The 22,581-nt window shown below is 47.3% G+C and overlaps 3 pseudogenes across 3 annotated transcripts; all 3 read right to left on the bottom strand.

Moving 5' to 3' along the window:
* Positions 1–263: 263 nt before the first annotated feature.
* Positions 264–4,233, bottom strand: LOC308171134 (inverted formin-2-like; annotated as a pseudogene). Its single transcript has 3 exons — positions 4,023–4,233; positions 1,811–3,448; positions 264–305 (listed from the first exon to the last, which is right to left on the bottom strand). The product of its transcript is annotated as an inverted formin-2-like (transcript).
* Positions 4,234–5,464: 1,231 nt separating this feature from the next.
* On the bottom strand, positions 5,465–6,330 carry LOC308171133 (chromobox protein homolog 1-like; annotated as a pseudogene). The gene has a single exon. The product of its transcript is annotated as a chromobox protein homolog 1-like (transcript).
* Positions 6,331–7,690: 1,360 nt separating this feature from the next.
* Positions 7,691–11,660, bottom strand: LOC308171132 (inverted formin-2-like; annotated as a pseudogene). Its single transcript has 3 exons — positions 11,450–11,660; positions 9,238–10,875; positions 7,691–7,732 (listed from the first exon to the last, which is right to left on the bottom strand). The product of its transcript is annotated as an inverted formin-2-like (transcript).
* Positions 11,661–22,581: the final 10,921 nt, after the last annotated feature.

Raw genomic sequence — 22,581 nt, 5'->3', positions numbered from 1 at the left:
TACAAGCTATGTCCGGAGGCAGCCGGAATGAATGGCATCATGTCTGTCAGGGTATCAAGGTGCTGATCCCAATTTCCAGTTTTCTCCAATCTGATGAATGCACTGACTAGGTCAATCATCTCCATGTACTGTGGCCAGAGTGCTGCTGTCCGGTCATCTACCAAGGTTGTCTTCTCTGCCTCCAAGCGCTGAGCTATGATCTGGAGTAATTCACTTGCATTTCTCCCGGTTATGGTGGGAGTCATACAGATCTGAGGCTTCTGCTAGTTCCTCTGGTACTTTGGCATGGTCTGTGGATTCTCCATCTGGTTGATCAGAAACTGGTTAATCTGGAGCTGTTTTACTTGTGTGTCCTCGCTGTCATCAGCAACGGCACCATCTTCAGTCAACTCTGACACATCCTCTGAGTCTACTCTACACCATCATTTTATAGCCTACATACTTTTTTAGATGAGATTTTAGATTAGATTCAGACAACGAAATGCAGTAAAAAGTGTGTCTGAAGAGGGATTTGAACCATCATCTTAAAATGATGATTTAATACTATGGCAGCGGTCAAAACCACTATGTCATCGTGACAATATGACTATATGTAGCCTGCTACTGATATCACCACAGTAGTAAATATTCATTCATTAAAATATGAACATTTAACAATAACTGGGGCTAGTATGACCTACGCATTTAATCGGTCAGCAATTTCTTGCCAAACCATTTCCCTCGCCTTGTTAATTGCGGCAGTATTGCACTATTTTACATCTTATTTTTCGTCTTCTGTGAACACTGATGACATAAGCCTGATCCTCGTTCGAGGAATCACCTGAGGCTTGAATCCCATTCACGAGTTGCCTGAACGCGGCTTTTATTTTAATCGCTGATATACTAATCAACGTACGTGGAATACCCCCCTGCATTGTTTACTAAGCTGTGTGTATGTACAAGTTTGTATGTTTATTGCCGACACACCGACAGTGAGTTACATGGCATAGCCAAATGTGTTAGTTTGTTAACTATGTAGTAGGTTACATTCCATAGCCAAACATGTTAGTTTGTTAACTATGTAATCACATTCCATAGCCAAACGTGTTAGTTTGTTAACTAGTGTACTGAGTTACATGCTAAGCTGTGTCAGTGTTTACTAGGCTAGCCACACAGGTGTTGGCTTGTTAGCTATCTAGCTTTGTTAGAAGCTTGTTTGTTTGTTTTTTGTTAGTGTGGTTTTGTTTGTTGTGTACGAACGTACACAAGTTATTGTGTGTGTGTCAGGGTTTCCGTTAGAAAAAATTGGTGTCGGTCAACGTGTCCGGGAAGATTTCAAATGCTGCGTCTTTTCTTTGGACTTTGTGTCTCCGTCAACTGTGGCCAAGGTAGGTGCTGACACTGGACACCCATCCACCACCGTTCCATCAGCCCCTCTCTGATCCATCACCTTTGTTTCTGTGTTTCCTTCCCTAGTAGCATCCCCAGTAGAGGATACTTCGTTACGGTTCACATCCTTAACCTCAACCCCGGATTCAGTAGCCATGCCCTCATCTCTCTCTGAAGATCCCTCCTTGAGCAGGGGATCCAATCCAGGATTGAGGGGGGCGATGGTCTCTGATGAATCCAGTTTGAGTCCTGTTGGAAGGCCTGATGTGGACTCCCCTGTGTGTGGCAGTCTGTCCTGCGATCCTTGCTGAATGGTTGATGCCACCTTGTCCACTTCTATGCCATCTTGGGTATCTACGGCTGATGATCGCTCAAGCTTGGCATGTTCAGGCTGGGTGCTATCCCTTTTCTTGTCATTAGAGGGCAGGCTGCCCCTGTCTGCCTGGGCCCTGGTGGTCTTCCTTAGTGCATAGCCCTTCTTGATGTCAGCCAACAGGTGGTCTATGATGCAGCCCTCCTCCTGAACTGGGGGGGGCTTTACGAATTATTTTTCCGTTCTCCCCCCTCGGTCTCTTGGCGTCATCCTCCTCTTGCTGTTTCTTCCTCTTCTCTGCCTTGATGGCCTGCTCTCTCCAGGTCTGGTTGTCCTTGATTGCTTTAAGGAAGAGTCCTCTGAAGGTCTTGATGGTGTTGAACAGCTCCTCTAGTGAGAGGCGGGACGTGTCCTCACACAGATACTCTGCTAGCTCTTCCTTCTTCTTTTCGATGGAGGCAAAGAGCTCCTGCAGCTCCTCACAGGCCTCCAGGTTCCCCTTCATAGCAGTGAGATACTGCTGCTTGATATCCTCCTGAGAAGAAGAGGACACTTTTTTCTCAGAACCCTTCAACCGTTTGACCAGTGAGCTCGACTCCGCCTGAATAGAATCCACATTTATTCCAGCAGCCTTTTCACAGATCTCTAGATCATCCGGAAGGTTCAGCAAGTCAGCATGGGTTTTCTCCGCCTCCTCCAGGATGTGATGGAGCAATGTGATACGGGACTTGTTGGCTTTGGTTTCTGTGAGCTTCAGCAAGGTGCTGATCTTGAAGCCATCTGCATTGCCTGTGTGACTCCCATAGTTGAGGAAGTTTCCAATGTCAAGTATGAGCTTGCAGAAACTTGGAAGGCGAGTGCTCTCCATCAAACTCTCACAGGCTGCGTCCAGCAGCTCAGCTTTGGGTTGCAGCATCTTTAACACAGAAGCGGTCTCCTCACAGAGAAGCATGCACTCGATCCTCATGGTGTAGCATGAAACTGATAGGAGCTCGAGGTAGAACCGATCCACACCGGCCAGCTTCTCTATCTCCCCTTGGTATGACTTGAGGTTCTCAATCTCATGTTTCTCCGGCAGTAACGTCTGCATCTGTTTCAGCACCTCGACGTCAAACTTGGAACGGTCCCCATTTTGGATCATAGCTACAAAGTCTTTATGTGAGCATCTGAACTGCTTCAAGAATATGTTCAAATTTAGATTTTTCTTGGCATCAATGAAGGATATCTCTTTGGGCTCTCGTTTGACCGTAGTGTTGGTACTTTTGGCCTTTGAGTCAGTCACTGGCAGACAGAAGAGCTCCTCAATGCTGGAGTAGTCTGGTTCCAGGGAATCAGACTGCACTGACGACCACATGGATTGGCTTTCAGACACCACTCTGGAGGGCAGCTTCTGCCAGTTGAGCTTCTTCATGCACAGTGTGGGACAGCGGCTGGCCTTGGGGAGAGGAGCGTAGTAGGATGCCCCCAAGAACTGCACGTTCTGGGGCACAATAATACCTCCTCCAATACCTGGGGGAGGGGGTGGTGGGGGAGGGGGGCCCATACCAGGCAGGGGAGGGGGAGGTAGGGGGCCCATATCAGGCAGGGGAGGGGGAGGTGGGGGGCCCATACCAGGCAGGGGAGGGGGAGGAGGTGGACCTCCCTGCCCCATCCCTGGTAGAGGTGGTGGAGGAGGAGGTGGCATCCCAGGTAAAGGAGGAGGTGGTGGGGGTGCACCAGGGGTGGCGCACCAAAAGTGTGCCAGAAGTGATGCACCATAAGTGGTGCCTGGCAGGGGTGGGGGTGGGGGAGGAGGAGGGTTTGGGGTAGCAGCAGGAAGTGAAGGGGGAGGAGGGGGAGTTACGGAAGCCATGTCTGATTGGTTGGTTGTGCTGCCGAGCAAGTCTGTCTGGATTGCCCTGTTGGTGGTCTTGGTCTTGGGACTGGCTGAGATCTGTTGTCTCATGGAAGAGAGCAGGCGCTCCATCAAACGTTCAGCGGAGTCCATTTGTGAGTCGTGGGCCAGCAGAGTGGCACGTTCAATATTGGAACCTTTCTAACATAGGATTTAAATGAACTTGCAATGCGCATACGCCTATGCCTTTTCTCAGATAGGGGATAGCCTTAAATAAAATAGCCTAGAGTAAAAACTCTGAAAATAAACAAAAAAATAACAATGGCTGCTCATATCATTCAGCTACTTATTACGTCGCTTTTTGGCAGCATTGAAGCGTGCAGCTGCGGACTTGAAATCAAAGGTGCAAAGTGTCTCTCCGCAACTTGCAATGCGCATTAGCCGTGTGACCTTGCCCTCCCCAAGGCGACTTCGGTGCGCAGTTTTAATTCGGTTCTGCAGGCACACTGGAGACGGGAATCAAGCAGGCTATGTTGGCCAGTGTGGCCCACTCTGGGTAAATTTCGCTGAAGTCTCGGATGAGGACTTCGCAGGCTGTTGAGAAACGCAAGCCCCCATAACCACGAAGCGCTGTCATGACACCGATGGCATCTCGTTGCACGTTTGTGGCATCGATGACCGGGCCTGTGGCTGGTGTTGAGTCATCATCGCTGGTCATTTCTTGGCCAAAATTACCAATGATGGTCTGGATGGCCGGTTCGGCATATTCTTCAAGCGCTGAGTGGACGGAATGAGTGATAATGAATCAGTGATGGCCTGTTTTTTTTTTTATGACAAAATGACATCAACAGCCAGATTAACTGAAAAGTAGGAAGGTTTAAATGTTATCCTGTTGTTTTCATCATTGTTGTTATTATAGCCTAATAATTATTATTGTTATTATGATGATGATAATTATTATTAGCCTATGATGGGCGGCGGCCATAGTCTACATTTCGCAATTTAGACAAGCATTTTAGGTTATTCAAAAAGGATAGGCCTATTTAAAGAATTATACTATGCATTTTGCAACCAACTTAATTAAATTGGCCTAGCTTCTACTTACCATCCTGCGTCTGTGGGTATTGGGAGGGGTTCAGAAGGATGTCGAAGCTGTTCAGTACATCTAGGGAATCTTCGGGGAATCACTTGTGTAGTGCATCTACTAGATGCTGGATGTAGCGTGCTCTGGCATTTTTAAACGCCTGAACGGACCGGTCACCTACATGTGTCACTCTGACATCATTGTACAGGCCGTCTTGGCAGTCTGCCTGGAACTTAACTTCTTCTGGGACTGGGGCATCTCGTAGCTGTGTTAGTGCCGCTACGGATGCGTGAACCATTGGTCGGATCATGGCCAGATTTACGTCGTCTTTCTGGAAAACCAAGTTCAATTTGGTCATCACCGGTAGCACATCAGCCAGTGCGTGAGTCCAGGCGATAAAGCTATACGGCTGGATTTGACCTAGGAGGCCTTGGGCTTGGGCATTTCCTCCCACAGCCTCTTCATTTAGCTCCATCACCAGAGCAGGCCAGTTACGTTTGATACCCTCCACTGGGGTTCCATGAACATGTTTATTAGAGTTGAAAAGAGAAGAACACTGCTGCCATCCAGGTGTATTGTAAAATGTGAACGCAAATAAAGATATATATATATATATATATATATTTATTTTTTTAACAAAAAAAAAAGATTTATTGTCCAAAAACATCAAACAATTAAAAGTAACCCCTGGAAAACCGTGACGCCATAAACCGAGAGACATGAGTCAATGTAACACTTTAGTAAGAACCAATAAACGTCATATGAATACTGTGTAGCGTGAAAGAGTAGTAATGAAAGAAGCCACACCCCTCCCCCCAACCCCTCCTCCGCCCCCCCGCGGACGACCCACTCCCCTCCTTCCACTTTAGTGCCACGTCAGACGTTCCTGGTAGAAGTAGATGAGCACCTTGGGACACTTGATTTTGGCCTCCTTGGCCGGGACCAGGTCCATCTCATCAGAGTTCTTCCATTTCATGAGGAACATGAGTCTGTGGCTCCTATGATGCGTTCCGGATTAAGGCCTCTGGCGAAGCCCCGCGGTTTCTCTGCCTCGTCTTTCCTCTTCTTGGGCCGGCTCTCCTCTCCTCCCGCCTCCTCAGGGTCCGTCGTCTTCCTCTTCCCTCCCGCGGTCTCTTTCTTGTTGTCGCTCTCGGTGGGCTTGTGGTTCTGCATGTACTCGGCGATGAGATCTGGGCAGTCCAGGTTGCCCTGCGGCTCCCACGTGTTGTCATCGTCTGAGAAGCCTTTCCACTTGAGCAGGAACTCCACCCGACCCTTGACCATCCTGCGGTCTAGAAACTTCTCCACCACATACTCTTCCTCCTCCTCCTCTGCCACCTCCTCCACCTTCTTGTTCTGCTTCTTCCCTGCAGTGGGCACCAGCTTGGCCTCTTCTTTGGGGGGCTCTAGTCGGTCCGTCGTCTTCCTCTTCCCTCCCGCGGTCTCTTTCTTGTTGTCGCTCTCTGTGGGCTTGTGGTTCTGCATGTACTCGGCGATGAGGTCCGGCCAGTCCAGGTTGCCCTGCGGCTCCCACGTGTTGTCATCGTCTGAGAAGCCTTTCCACTTGAGCAGGAACTCCACCCGATCCTTGACCACCATGCGGTCTAGAACCTTCTCCACCACATACTCTTCCTCCTCCTCCTCTGCCACCTCCTCCACCTTCTTCTTGTTCTGCTTCTTCCCCGCAGTGGGCACCAGCTTGACCTCTTCTTTGGGGGGCTCAGAGTTCATACTTGGAAGGCTTCAGATAATTTGTTCAGTTTGACTGTGGATTTGTTCATACTTGGAAGGCTTCAGATAATTTGTTCAGTTTGACTGTGGATTTGTAATCCATGGTGACTGCATGTGCTTTCCTCTTGAAGGTATATTCTGTCACCTTTTTCCCTACCATGTCCTTTAAATGAAGGCTGTTCATAATCGTGGTGTAATCTTTCCAAAGTTACGTGGAGTTTTTCAAAATGTAGAAAGTCCTCCACATTCTCTTCTCCGCAGACCGAAGCTATAAACGCCTCTCGCTTCGACATTGTTATCAAATGCCGTGAGATAGATAGCTATGTTGTGAGATTTAAGACCCTTCTACCAACCTCTTTTGAATGGTCCACATTCACCGTATTATGGGCTGTCACACCAGTGATTAGGTGTTGAAGGTGTTCATACCCGGCAACAGATTTTGTGACTCCAACAATCAAGTATCATCAAGTATTTTGATGTCTGCCTATGTCTGTTTATTTAGTGTCTGCGTTGTCTCTTTCCTGTGTTGATGCAGAACGGTCCTTGTGCTGTTCACTAGTTTCATAGTTTACCCCTGTCACTTCTTTCATTGCATTGTTGATTACAGATGTTGCAGGGTTGGAAAGAACCCACATCCACTAGAACCAAACGTTGTGTTTCATACTTCGCATGAGGGCTTGTTCTATTACAAGGTCGGGGGATAGTCCAGCCTAGTATTAATTTGACGTATGAACAACTTGCAGACCATCTTCCAGAAATCTTTTGTTAACTTGGGGATGTGTGTCTTCTATTTGGCGCATTTTCTGGAGGTATGGAAAAGATCTGAATATTCATTTATGTAAAATAAATAAGGAACACTAGTATTTTGTCAATAATAATATCTGTTAAACAATAAATAACCAATGATGTCATCAAATACATGTTTGTAATACCATCAAAGATCTTGAAAAAGTTAAGAGACATTTGGAAAAGCTATCAATTGTTCACATTCAAATCAACGACGAAGAGAATTGTATTTGGCCCACATTTTCGCTGTGTATTCAAGTTACAGTTAGCAGGTGCGGGTATAGAATTATAGGATTATTGTATATTTCACATACAAGCTATGTCCGGAGGCAGCCGGAATGAATGGCATCATGTCTGTCAGGGTATCAAGGTGCTGATCCCAATTTCCAGTTTTCTCCAATCTGATGAATGCACTGACTAGGTCAATCATCTCCATGTACTGTGGCCAGAGTGCTGCTGTCCGGTCATCTACCAAGGTTGTCTTCTCTGCCTCCAAGCGCTGAGCTATGATCTGGAGTAATTCACTTGCATTTCTCCCGGTTATGGTGGGAGTCATACAGATCTGAGGCTTCTGCTAGTTCCTCTGGTACTTTGGCATGGTCTGTGGATTCTCCATCTGGTTGATCAGAAACTGGTTAATCTGGAGCTGTTTTACTTGTGTGTCCTCGCTGTCATCAGCAACGGCACCATCTTCAGTCAACTCTGACACATCCTCTGAGTCTACTCTACACCATCATTTTATAGCCTACATACTTTTTTAGATGAGATTTTAGATTAGATTCAGACAACGAAATGCAGTAAAAAGTGTGTCTGAAGAGGGATTTGAACCATCATCTTAAAATGATGATTTAATACTATGGCAGCGGTCAAAACCACTATGTCATCGTGACAATATGACTATATGTAGCCTGCTACTGATATCACCACAGTAGTAAATATTCATTCATTAAAATATGAACATTTAACAATAACTGGGGCTAGTATGACCTACGCATTTAATCGGTCAGCAATTTCTTGCCAAACCATTTCCCTCGCCTTGTTAATTGCGGCAGTATTGCACTATTTTACATCTTATTTTTCGTCTTCTGTGAACACTGATGACATAAGCCTGATCCTCGTTCGAGGAATCACCTGAGGCTTGAATCCCATTCACGAGTTGCCTGAACGCGGCTTTTATTTTAATCGCTGATATACTAATCAACGTACGTGGAATACCCCCCTGCATTGTTTACTAAGCTGTGTGTATGTACAAGTTTGTATGTTTATTGCCGACACACCGACAGTGAGTTACATGGCATAGCCAAATGTGTTAGTTTGTTAACTATGTAGTAGGTTACATTCCATAGCCAAACATGTTAGTTTGTTAACTATGTAATCACATTCCATAGCCAAACGTGTTAGTTTGTTAACTAGTGTACTGAGTTACATGCTAAGCTGTGTCAGTGTTTACTAGGCTAGCCACACAGGTGTTGGCTTGTTAGCTATCTAGCTTTGTTAGAAGCTTGTTTGTTTGTTTTTTGTTAGTGTGGTTTTGTTTGTTGTGTACGAACGTACACAAGTTATTGTGTGTGTGTCAGGGTTTCCGTTAGAAAAAATTGGTGTCGGTCAACGTGTCCGGGAAGATTTCAAATGCTGCGTCTTTTCTTTGGACTTTGTGTCTCCGTCAACTGTGGCCAAGGTAGGTGCTGACACTGGACACCCATCCACCACCGTTCCATCAGCCCCTCTCTGATCCATCACCTTTGTTTCTGTGTTTCCTTCCCTAGTAGCATCCCCAGTAGAGGATACTTCGTTACGGTTCACATCCTTAACCTCAACCCCGGATTCAGTAGCCATGCCCTCATCTCTCTCTGAAGATCCCTCCTTGAGCAGGGGATCCAATCCAGGATTGAGGGGGGCGATGGTCTCTGATGAATCCAGTTTGAGTCCTGTTGGAAGGCCTGATGTGGACTCCCCTGTGTGTGGCAGTCTGTCCTGCGATCCTTGCTGAATGGTTGATGCCACCTTGTCCACTTCTATGCCATCTTGGGTATCTACGGCTGATGATCGCTCAAGCTTGGCATGTTCAGGCTGGGTGCTATCCCTTTTCTTGTCATTAGAGGGCAGGCTGCCCCTGTCTGCCTGGGCCCTGGTGGTCTTCCTTAGTGCATAGCCCTTCTTGATGTCAGCCAACAGGTGGTCTATGATGCAGCCCTCCTCCTGAACTGGGGGGGGCTTTACGAATTATTTTTCCGTTCTCCCCCCTCGGTCTCTTGGCGTCATCCTCCTCTTGCTGTTTCTTCCTCTTCTCTGCCTTGATGGCCTGCTCTCTCCAGGTCTGGTTGTCCTTGATTGCTTTAAGGAAGAGTCCTCTGAAGGTCTTGATGGTGTTGAACAGCTCCTCTAGTGAGAGGCGGGACGTGTCCTCACACAGATACTCTGCTAGCTCTTCCTTCTTCTTTTCGATGGAGGCAAAGAGCTCCTGCAGCTCCTCACAGGCCTCCAGGTTCCCCTTCATAGCAGTGAGATACTGCTGCTTGATATCCTCCTGAGAAGAAGAGGACACTTTTTTCTCAGAACCCTTCAACCGTTTGACCAGTGAGCTCGACTCCGCCTGAATAGAATCCACATTTATTCCAGCAGCCTTTTCACAGATCTCTAGATCATCCGGAAGGTTCAGCAAGTCAGCATGGGTTTTCTCCGCCTCCTCCAGGATGTGATGGAGCAATGTGATACGGGACTTGTTGGCTTTGGTTTCTGTGAGCTTCAGCAAGGTGCTGATCTTGAAGCCATCTGCATTGCCTGTGTGACTCCCATAGTTGAGGAAGTTTCCAATGTCAAGTATGAGCTTGCAGAAACTTGGAAGGCGAGTGCTCTCCATCAAACTCTCACAGGCTGCGTCCAGCAGCTCAGCTTTGGGTTGCAGCATCTTTAACACAGAAGCGGTCTCCTCACAGAGAAGCATGCACTCGATCCTCATGGTGTAGCATGAAACTGATAGGAGCTCGAGGTAGAACCGATCCACACCGGCCAGCTTCTCTATCTCCCCTTGGTATGACTTGAGGTTCTCAATCTCATGTTTCTCCGGCAGTAACGTCTGCATCTGTTTCAGCACCTCGACGTCAAACTTGGAACGGTCCCCATTTTGGATCATAGCTACAAAGTCTTTATGTGAGCATCTGAACTGCTTCAAGAATATGTTCAAATTTAGATTTTTCTTGGCATCAATGAAGGATATCTCTTTGGGCTCTCGTTTGACCGTAGTGTTGGTACTTTTGGCCTTTGAGTCAGTCACTGGCAGACAGAAGAGCTCCTCAATGCTGGAGTAGTCTGGTTCCAGGGAATCAGACTGCACTGACGACCACATGGATTGGCTTTCAGACACCACTCTGGAGGGCAGCTTCTGCCAGTTGAGCTTCTTCATGCACAGTGTGGGACAGCGGCTGGCCTTGGGGAGAGGAGCGTAGTAGGATGCCCCCAAGAACTGCACGTTCTGGGGCACAATAATACCTCCTCCAATACCTGGGGGAGGGGGTGGTGGGGGAGGGGGGCCCATACCAGGCAGGGGAGGGGGAGGTAGGGGGCCCATATCAGGCAGGGGAGGGGGAGGTGGGGGGCCCATACCAGGCAGGGGAGGGGGAGGAGGTGGACCTCCCTGCCCCATCCCTGGTAGAGGTGGTGGAGGAGGAGGTGGCATCCCAGGTAAAGGAGGAGGTGGTGGGGGTGCACCAGGGGTGGCGCACCAAAAGTGTGCCAGAAGTGATGCACCATAAGTGGTGCCTGGCAGGGGTGGGGGTGGGGGAGGAGGAGGGTTTGGGGTAGCAGCAGGAAGTGAAGGGGGAGGAGGGGGAGTTACGGAAGCCATGTCTGATTGGTTGGTTGTGCTGCCGAGCAAGTCTGTCTGGATTGCCCTGTTGGTGGTCTTGGTCTTGGGACTGGCTGAGATCTGTTGTCTCATGGAAGAGAGCAGGCGCTCCATCAAACGTTCAGCGGAGTCCATTTGTGAGTCGTGGGCCAGCAGAGTGGCACGTTCAATATTGGAACCTTTCTAACATAGGATTTAAATGAACTTGCAATGCGCATACGCCTATGCCTTTTCTCAGATAGGGGATAGCCTTAAATAAAATAGCCTAGAGTAAAAACTCTGAAAATAAACAAAAAAATAACAATGGCTGCTCATATCATTCAGCTACTTATTACGTCGCTTTTTGGCAGCATTGAAGCGTGCAGCTGCGGACTTGAAATCAAAGGTGCAAAGTGTCTCTCCGCAACTTGCAATGCGCATTAGCCGTGTGACCTTGCCCTCCCCAAGGCGACTTCGGTGCGCAGTTTTAATTCGGTTCTGCAGGCACACTGGAGACGGGAATCAAGCAGGCTATGTTGGCCAGTGTGGCCCACTCTGGGTAAATTTCGCTGAAGTCTCGGATGAGGACTTCGCAGGCTGTTGAGAAACGCAAGCCCCCATAACCACGAAGCGCTGTCATGACACCGATGGCATCTCGTTGCACGTTTGTGGCATCGATGACCGGGCCTGTGGCTGGTGTTGAGTCATCATCGCTGGTCATTTCTTGGCCAAAATTACCAATGATGGTCTGGATGGCCGGTTCGGCATATTCTTCAAGCGCTGAGAGGACGGAATGAGTGATAATGAATCAGTGATGGCCTATTTTTTTTTTATGACAAAATGACATCAACAGCCAGATTAACTGAAAAGTAAGAAGGTTTAAATGTTATCCTGTTGTTTTCATCATTGTTGTTATTATAGCCTAATAATTATTATTGTTATTATGATGATGATAATTATTATTAGCCTATGATGGGCGGCGGCCATAGTCTACATTTCGCAATTTAGACAAGCATTTTAGGTTATTCAAAAAGGATAGGCCTATTTAAAGAATTATACTATGCATTTTGCAACCAACTTAATTAAATAGGCCTAGCTTCTACTTACCATCCTGCGTCTGTGGGTATTGGGAGGGGTTCAGAAGGATGTCGAAGCTGTTCAGTACATCTAGGGAATCTTCGGGGAATCACTCGTGTAGTGCATCTACTCGATGCTGGATGTAACGTGCTCGGGCATTTTTAAACGCCTGAACGGACTGGTCACCTACATGTGTCACTCTGACATCATTGTACAGGCCGTCTTGGCAGTCCGCCTGGAACTTAACTTCTTCTGGGCCTGGGGCATCTCGTAGCTGTGTTAGTGCCGCTACGGATGCGTGAACCATTGGTCGGATCATGGCCAGATTTACGTCGTCTTTCTGGAAAACCAAGTTCAATTTGGTCATCACCGGTAGCACATCAGCCAGTGCGTGAGTCCAGGCGATAAAGCTATACGGCTGGATTTGACCTAGGAGGCCTTGGGCTTGGGCATTTCCTCCCACAGCCTCTTCATTTAGCTCCATCACCAGAGCAGGCCAGTTACGTTTGATACCCTCCACTGGGTTTCCATGAACATGTTTATTAGAGTTGAAAAAATAACAATGGCTGCTCATATCATTCAGCTACTTATTACGTCGCTTTTTGGCAGCATTGAAGCGTGCAGCTGCGGACTTGAAATCAAAGGTGCAAAGTGTCTCCCGCAACTTGCAATGCGCATTAGCCGTGTGACCTTGCCCTCCCCAAGGCGACTTTGTGCGCAGTTTTAATTCGGTTCTGCAGAGAGAATCCTCTCTCTGCAGGCACACTGGAGACGGGAATCAAGCAGGCTATGTTGGCCAGTGTGGCCCACTCTGGGTAAATTTCGCTGAAGTCTCGGATGAGGACTTCGCAGGCTGTTGAGAAACGCAAGCCCCCATAACCACGAAGCGCTGTCATGACACCGATGGCATCTCGTTGCACGTTTGTGGCATCGATGACCGGGGCTGTGGCTGGTGCTGAGTCATCATCGCTGGTCATTTCTTGGCCAAAATGACCAATGATGGTCTGGATGGCCGGTTCGGCATATTCTTCAAGCGCTGAGAGGACGGAATGAGTGATAATGAATCAGTGATGGCCTATTTTTTTTTTTATGACAAAATGACATCAACAGCCAGATTAACTGAAAAGTAGGAAGGTTTAAATGTTATCCTGTTGTTTTCATCATTGTTGTTATTATAGCCTAATAATTATTATTGTTATTATGATGATGATAATTATTATTAGCCTATGATGGGCGGCGGCCATAGTCTACATTTCGCAATTTAGACAAGCATTTTAGGTTATTCAAAAAGGATAGGCCTATTTAAAGAATTATACTATGCATTTTGCAACCAACTTAATTAAATAGGCCTAGCTTCTACTTACCATCCTGTGTCTGTGGGTATTGGGAGGGGTTCAGAAGGATGTCGAAGCTGTTCAGTACATTTAGCCGCTAGATTGTATATGCAAGGAAATTGAGCATTCCATTTGATTACAGAAATGTCCAGCGCAGGCACATGGCCAGACATTGCTGTTTGGTGGGCCACGGCGTTGCGTCTGTGGATTTCACTCCCAGAAGCATGGGCGTCACCACCATATATTTGGGGGGGGACGTGTCCCCCCCACCTTTGAAACAAGGTTGTTTGGACCCCCCCACATTTGCCATCAAAAATATGTTGCATGACTGGTCAGCGTTATTTTCATTGCTTCACAATCAAATCCGTTCCACTTTATGAGTAGGGGATTGCCCATATCCAGAAGTCCACTCCGCGTTTTACTTCTGTTTTTAACACGGCAGCAGCAGCATCAGACACGCACGCAGATTCAAAACATTCAGACTGAGGCAAGACGATATTTAGATCATCCACCAAGATGGATATAAGGAAAAACAATTCTAAGAAGAGAAAAGTAAGTCAAAGTCATCCAAGTTTTCCCGTGAGTGGCCAAACAGCAACATTGCGTTCTCCCAAGGTCAAACACAGCCAGCTTTTCTGATAAGAATGTTAGCACCTTATGAGACATTATCTGTATTAGCAATAGAATTAGCATAGCCTACTAGCAACCAAATATGAGCTAGATCAGCTATATGGCACTAGCAGTTTTGTTAGGCATTACTACTGCGGTTAGACATGTTTAAATGTCTAAGCCCCATCCTCTACAACCTCTACACCCACGACTTCACCCCCATCCACCCCAGCAACTACATCGTAAAGTTTGCAGACGACACCACCGTGGTGGGATGTATCTCGGGGGGGGACGAGGCGGCGTACAGGGATGAGGTAGAGCAATTGAGCAAGCTGTGCAAGGTTAACAACCTGCTGCTAAACAAGTCAAAGACCCAGGAATTCATCGTAGACTTCAGGAGGAAAAAGTCCGAGATCCTGCCCCTGCTCATCGACGGAGAGAGCGTGGAGATAGTCTCAACCCTCCGATTCCTGGGACACAACATGCGGGATGACCTGGCCTGGAAGGACAACACTAAAGGCACCATCAAGAGGGCACAACAGCGGCTATACACCCTGAGATGCCTCAGGAAACAACACAACAAGAAGGAGATACTGGTGGCCTTCTACCACGGCGCAGTGGAGAGCATCCTCACCTTCGGCATCTCCAACTGGTTCCACAGCTGCACAACAGCGGAGAGAAACGAGCTACAGAGAGTCGTGAGAACAGCACAGAAGATCACCGGCGCCCCCCTCCCCTCTCTGGAGGAGCTGAACAAAACACGCTGTCTCAGGAGGGCCTCCAAGATCTCCAAGGACCCGACCCACCCTGGGCACGAACACTTTGTCAAGCTGCCCTCGAACAGGAGGTACAGGACCCCGGCCGCTAAGACAAACAGACTGAAGAACAGCTTCTACCACAGGGCCGTCAAGGCCCTGAACACAGAAAAGGCCTAAGTTCTGGGCCCAGGACAGTCCGGACGGATTGTATGGCAGCTAGTGCTGAGGCACAAACATGTACATTTTCAAGCCTGCAAACTGTGACACTTTAAAATAATGTGAAAAAATACTTTCTTGTGCAATATGACAACCCTAGTTGACTATCTGTGCAGTATAGTACAGTGTATTGTGTACATAGCCTTTATTGATGTAAACCAGCTCCTTACCTTCTTGTGATTTTATGCATCTATGCTTTTTCTAAAATGTGTTTCTTTTTCCTTTCCTAAACACCAGGGGAGCCTCCCCTCCTAAATTTCGTTGTTTGGTACCTGTACTGTAGCAATGACAAATAAAGTCTATCTATCTAAATGCAGAACAGACACAGGCGAAATGTCATCAAAAGCACAGAATGGCGACAAACACCTGACAGTGCTTACCTGTCCTGTCATTATTGCATCTCCTGCCCGTGTTCATTGCCCTGAGCATTTGCACTATTTAATTTGGCCATTGCACCCACCCAAAGAATCAATTTAGCATCTGATTGCTTGAGCTAGGGTTAAAAAATAATAAGAAAACACCTGTTCCATTTATTTTTCTATTTCTAAAATGCTTGTGATTGTATTTTTTGTATTGATGATTGTATTTCTATGTCAAATGAGAAAATTAGAGAAAAACAATATGAACAAGTGCTCAATGCATCCCCATTTCTCCTGATATAGTGGTTGAGAGTGAGAGTGAGTCAGAGGCAGGGGCAGCAGGCAGGGGCAGTGGAGACAGCTCTAATTCACTCTTTGATTATTATTTTTTTGTTATAGTTGTATGTTCTGCAATGCACTGAAGAGGGCTAAGTTTGATTGTAATAGGCTCTGAGTAGCCTAGGTACATATTTTATGTTTCCTCATAACTTTTTATTCAATTTGTTGACTCAAAGTTACCTCATTCTTTTCTAATTCACTCTTTGATTCTTTTTGAATCTTCATATTTAATAAAGTACCTAAAAAGTGCCACGTGTCAGTGTCAGGCCTCTGTGTGTTAAACCAAAACATAATAGTAGTCAGTAATTGCAGACCATGCCAGCTCCAAGGAAAAACAAAGAAAGAGGGAGATTATTTTGGGTGTAAAACGCACCAGAATGCAGGAAATTGAATCTACTATTTTAAAAAATTCGGGGGGGAGACCCCCAGACCCCCCGAAAAAGAAGTGTCCCCCCCCACATTCAAAAAGCTGCTGACGCCCATGCCCAGAAGGTAATGAAATGTAACTATTTGTCATGCTGAAAAATGATCCCATTATCAGTCTCTCTTATTCTGGTAATTGATACTTACCAGAAAGGTTTGACCGTTTTGAGTTTTGTTTTTGTTTGATCAAATGTATGAGCAGACAAGTGTTCTGAATGGTTGACTGTTATACCTTTTAATTGTCAGTTTAATACGTTTGAATTGTTGGCATAAGAATATATTTTCTGTGTGTCTTTAGCAGTCATCCAGTGTTCCATCGGCACCCACGTCTGCCTCTGTGACTGCTGCTACTACGGTGCAGGGTCCAGCTCCACCTCCTGCCATGGCCCTGCTGCTGCCACAGCCTCAGTCCCTGCCATGCCTGTGCAGAGTCCTCTCCGGCCTGGGCCTGCATTGACTGTCTCAATGGTGAATATGTCCATAACATTTTGCCATGTTATTCATTCATTTTATCCAAGCACTGTTTTGTCATAATTTTATTCTGCTGACCAATTAAATTTGCCATTCTTCTCTTCAGTTTAAAAAACCCCGGTTTGGAGGGGCCTCTGGTGCTGCAGCCAAGCCAAACCTTGTGGCTAGGAAGCCTGTTGAGGTATTACATTGATTTGGTGATGTTATTAGTGATGTTATTAGTGTAACTCGTGTATGACTAATGTGGTTTCTGCCTACAATCACATGCACAATCTACATGCACAATCTACAGCGTCTGTGAGGACCACCTCTATCACCTCTACCTCTCAGGCTACAGTGCACACATATGCCCATGTCGGCATGAGTTCGAATCCGGCCCATGCCCTGCTGACATGCCCTCTCCTCCGTACTTTCCTGTCTACCTTCACTATCTCTATCCAATAAAATGAAAAATATGAGTGGTACTGCCCCACTCTGAAAAAAATAACCTTTAAAAATAAATAAATACTGAACTCCTATGAAGGGGAAATGTATTGTCATCGTCTGCTCTGGAAACATCGCCACCTCGGGGTCCTCCTGTAATTTTTAACCAGCTCACTAGTGATCATGATCTAGCTAGCGAGCTAATTCAGTCAATGCAAGAGGGAAAATGTGCATAGGGGTTTCATACGCATGTGACTATTCAATGTGAAAATTCAAGCTGATGCAGGTGACGTAACTAAAGTTTGTGTGTAAAGCAAGCTCGCTAGTTTGGGTCAGTATCCCAGAATGCATTTCACACCGGCCGGCAGCAGGGATTTTATAGCAGGCTATGCCTCCATGGGCTAAGCTTTTGTAAATGTGGCCCTACAACATTTGGCGAGAAAGTACCCATGTATATTCCCAAAATGTAGCCAGTTTGTTTACCACCTATGTAGGCTAGCGTTAGCTAGCTAGTCAGCTAGATACCCTTACTGTGGGATTCAGCAGACACGTTGGAACATAATATCTAGACAAGTTGTAGGGGGGGGGGTCAATATCTTTAGCTAGCTAAAGTAACTAGCTTAATGTTGTCTTAGCAGTTGGTTAAAGAATAGGGGCCGGTTGCATAAAGATAGATTTAGAGATTGCTGCTTGCTACGTGACGACCATGGCCGGTGAGTATGCAGGGTGGATCGTGCCACATTCACCCTCCATGATAGGTGAGAGGGGCGGAAGTGAAAATCAATCTCTGAGATCTCTCAATTCAGATATTCCGACCTATGTGAAGTTCATTAATCGAACGGAACAAAGCGCCACAATATGGTGGCTCAACTTCACCGGACGGCCCGTCTCGTACGGAGACATACCACCGGGCGGGTATAATCGCATGGATACTTTTCTGACTCACCCGTGGGTTTTTAGAGCCTCTCTTACTGGCGCAAATCTTCAAGGGAACCTGGAAGACGTTTATATGCCAGCCCCCAATGAAGAGGATGGTCACCCGGAGTATCTGGATGTCATCATAACAAGGCCAGTGTACTCTTTACAAGAATACTGCTTGATGTTGATCCGACTGTCGGTGAGGGAGGAAGACTATGGTAGACTCGACATTCCAGAATCACTGAGGCAGGACCTCAGCCGACCGCCAAATCTACTAGAGTAGCTTCAACTCTTGAACTCAGCTGGGAAATGATTTCTTTGATTTGTCATGGATTCTTGTTGACAAATGGTGACTTTTCCCTCCCCCAAGTAAACTTGGTTTACCCACCTTTTATATTTTATTTACCAGGTTTTCACCTACCAATATTATTTGCTTAAGGGTTTTCCCACCTAATCAATCCATGGTGTTCAGGGTTCAGTCACCTATTTTGTTTGTTTACCACTACCAACCTGTCCTCGACTATTACATCGATGAGCCAAAACATTATGACCACTGACAGGTGAAGTGAATAACTAATTGATTATCTTGTTACAATGGCACCTGTCAAGGGGTGGGATGTATGAGGCAGCAAGTGAACAGTCAGGTCTTGAAGTTGTATGTGTTGGATGCAGGAGAAATGGGCAGGAGTAAAGACCTGAACGACTTTGACAAGAGACAAATTGTTATGGCCTGACGGCAAAGCTTGTGGGGTGCTCCCGGTCAGCAGTGGTGAGTACCGACAGTGGTCTGAGCAGGGACAAACCACAAATTGGTGACGCTCCAAGGCTCATCGATGCATGAGCATATTAGGCATAATATCAACAGCATATTAGGCAGGTGGTCATAATGTTGGCTCATCAGTGTATGTGCTCTATGTGTATACTATAGCATGTGTTCATAAAGTAGGCTGTTTACCACATGAGAATGGAACACACAATATCAAACCCTCTGAATTAACCTACTGTGACACAATACTGATTTCTCAACCATATATTTTTTCTGACTAGTGGGTGTTTTACTTGCAAGTGTTACTTGTGAATGTTTTACTTGTATTAAAACTAATTCATTCTAATTCAACTAATTCATTCATTCATATAGACTCTTAAATGTTCCCATAATAGAGTAATATGTTTTACACCTGAAACTGTAGAGAAGGACGATGTCCCAGCCAGACGGCGTCCTCCACAGACATCGGTGCTGACACCACCCTCTGCTGTGTTGTTGAAAAAAAAGGGTCCGATTTCTCCCAAATCCAAATGGAGTCAAACTGCTGATCTTCAGGGAAGTGGGGCGTGGGGAGCGGTATGATATAAAAACTGTCTAAAATAAAACAAAACTCATGGAAGCTATTCAACTGGGCCCTGCACTGTGTGTGTGTGTGTGTGTGTGTGTGTGTGTGTGTGTGTGTTTCTAGGACTGTTCATATAAGATGACCAGTGAGCCGCGAGGTGTCTGTCTGATCATCGACAACGACCAGTTTACAAAAGAGTCCAAGAAATCTCCAGAGTACTATATGATGTTATTTCTCCAGCCCGACTGCCTTTTTCCGACCCAGTGTGATGAAAAGTAGCCCCGTTGGAGGGTAATCCGCCCCATCTGGCAACCCTGCTATGCACAGATAGATAGATAGATAGATAGATAGATAGATAGATAGATAGACTTTATTTGTCATTGTTACAGTACAGGTACCAAACAACGAAATTTAGGAGGGGAGGCTCCCCTGGTGTTTAAGAAAGGAAAAAGAAACACATTTTGGAAAAAGCATAGATGCATAAAATCACAAGAAGATAAAGAGCTGGTTTACATCAATAGAGGCTATGTACACAATCCACTGTACTATACTGCACAGATAGTCAACTAGGGTTGTCATATTGCACAAGAAAGTATTTTTTCACATTTTTTTTAAAGTGTCACAGTTTGCAGGCTTGAAAATGTACATGTTTGTGCCTCAGCACTAGCTGCCATTACAATCCGTCCGGACTTGTCCTGGGCCCAGAACTTAGGCCTTTTCTGTGTTCAGGGCCTTGACGGCCCTGTGGTAGAAGCAGTTCTTCAGTCTGTTTGTCTTAGCGGCCGGGGTCCTGTACCTCCTGTTCGAGGGCAGCTTGACAAAGTGTTCGTGCCCAGGGTGGGTCGGGTCCTTGGAGATCTTGGAGGCCCTCCTGAGACAGCGTGTTTCGTACAGCTTCTCCAGAGAGGGGAGGGTGGCGCCGGTGATCCCCTGTGCTGTTCTCACGACTCTCTGTAGATCGTTTCTCTCCGCTGCCGTGCAGCTGTGGTACCAGTTGGAGATGCCGAAGGTGAGGATGCTCTCCACTGCGCCGTGGTAGAAGGCCACCAGCATCTCCTGCTTGCTGTGTTGTTTCTTGAGGCATCTCAGGGTGTATAGCCGCTGTTGTGCCCTCTTGATGGTGCCTTTAGTGTTGTCCTTCCAGGCCAGGTCATCCCGTATGATGTGTCCCAGGAAACGGAGGTTTGAGACCATCTCTACGCTCTCTCCGTCGATGAGCAGGGGCAGGATCTCGGACTTTTTCCTCCTGTAGTCTACGATGAGTTCCTGGGTCTTTGACTTGTTTAGCAGCAGGTTGTTTACCTTGCACAGCTTGCTCAATTGCTCTACCTCATCCCTGTACGCCGCCTCGTCCCCCCCCGAGATACATCCCACCACGGTGGTGTCGTCTGCAAACTTTACGATGTAGTTGCTGGGGTGGATGGGGGTGAAGTCGTGGGTGTAGAGGTTGTAGAGGATGGGGCTTAGCACGCAGCCCTGGGGTGACCCAGTGCTGAGGCTGAGGGCTGTGGAGGTGTGGGAGCCCACCCGCACCCTCTGGGGGCGGTTGGTCAGGAAGTCCTTGATCCACGCACATATAGAGTGTGATAGACCCAGGTCTAGTAGTTTGGTCACTAGCCTGTCTGGAAGGATGGTGTTAAAGGCGGAGCTGAAGTCCACGAAGAGCAGTCTCGCGTAGCTGTTTCCCCTCTCCAGGTGGGATAGAGTGGCGTGGAGAGTCATCGCTATGGCGTCCTCTGTGGACCTGTGGGCTCTGTAGGCGAACTGGTATGGATCCAGGTTGGGCGGGAGGCGTGTGAGTATGTGGGCCCGGACTAGTTTCTCGAAGCACTTCATGATGATTGGTGTGAGTGCCACCGGGCGGTAGTCGTTTAGGCAGCTCACCGTGCTTTTCTTCGGGACTGGGATGATAGTTGAGGTTTTCAGGCAGGGTGGGACGGTGGCCTGGGACAGGGACTGGTTAAAGATGTTGGTGAAAACCCCGGCCAGCTGGTCGGCGCAGTCTCTCAGCACCCGTCCCAGGACGCCATCCGGCCCCGAGGCTTTCCTGGGGTCCACCGCCTTCAGTACGCGTCTCACCTCGTGCTCTGTGAGGGTGAGGCTGCTGAGAGCTGGAGAGAGTGGTGTCTGTGTTGTGGTTACCTCCGTTCGCCCCTCGTCGAACCGGGCGTAGAAGGTGTTCAGCTTTCCCGCCAGCAGGGGTCGTCCTCTGCGGCTGTGAGCCTGTTGGCTCTGAAGTTTGTCATCTGCTGAACCCCCTGCCACATCCGCCTGGAGTCGTTGCTCAGGAGGCATTCCTCAATCTTCTCTCTGTGCTCTGCCTTGGCCGCTTTGATGCCGCGCTTTAGGTTGGCCCTGGTGGAGCTGTACAGCGGTGTGCGCTTCCCTGCGAAGAAGGCGTTGTCCCTCTCATTTAACAGTTTTTGGACCTTCCCAGTCATCCATGGCTTCGTGTTGGGGTAGACCCGGACCCGTTTGTCCACGGTGACTGAGTTGGTGCAGTTCACTATGTGGTTCAGAACCGACGACGTGTACTGTTCCAGGTCCTCATGCTCATATTCCTGCCATAGGGTGTCATTTAGGCAGATCTGCAGTGGAGCGGACCCTTCTGGCCAGGTTCTGACAGTCTTAGTGGTGGTGGGAGCACTTTTCCCCATTGTGGTGTATGCAGGAATCAGGAGGATTGACACATGGTCAGACATGCCTAGATGAGCTAGCGGACTAGCCTTGTAAGCACGTTTGATGTTGGTGTATACCTTATCCAGTGTTTTTTCTCCCCTCGTTGCACATTTTACATGCTGGTAGAACTTGGGTAGTACTGCCTTCAGGTCGACATGATTAAAGTCCCCCGCTATGATGTGGATAGCCTGTGGATCAGTACTTTGTTGGCTACTAATGACGTCGTATAGTCGCGCCAATGCTACTTTGCTGTCTGAGCTAGGTGCAATATACACACATGTAATTAGCACCGCGTTAAACTCCCTAGGCAGGTATGTGGGTCGGCATTTAACAGTCAAGTATTCTAGGTCTGGTGAGCAGTGGCTACTTACAGTTTTCGTGTTTAAGCACCAGCTGTCCTTCGTCGATATTATGATCCCACCTCCTCTTGACTTACCGCTAAGCTCCGTGCGGTCAGCGCGATGAAGCGTTCGGCCCTCTAAGCTAACGTTAGCGTCCACAATGTTGTCATTTAGCCAGGTTTCGGTCAGAATAATCACACAGCTATCCCCTACGATGCTGTTTTTTGCCACCTGTAGTCTCAGTTCATCCATCTTATTTGTCAGGGATCTGACATTTGAGAGGAAAATGCTTGGAATAGCTGGCTTGTTTGGGCTTCTCCTTAGCCTTGCTAACAGGCCTCCCCTGCAGCCTCGGGGTTGCTTA

This window comes from Nansenia antarctica (genome assembly GCF_963989245.1).
Source record: "Nansenia antarctica genome assembly, chromosome: 15".
Lineage (NCBI taxonomy): Eukaryota > Metazoa > Chordata > Actinopteri > Argentiniformes > Microstomatidae > Nansenia > Nansenia antarctica.
Note: the sequence above shows the minus strand (reverse complement) of the source record. Positions and strands in the feature narration are given on the sequence as shown.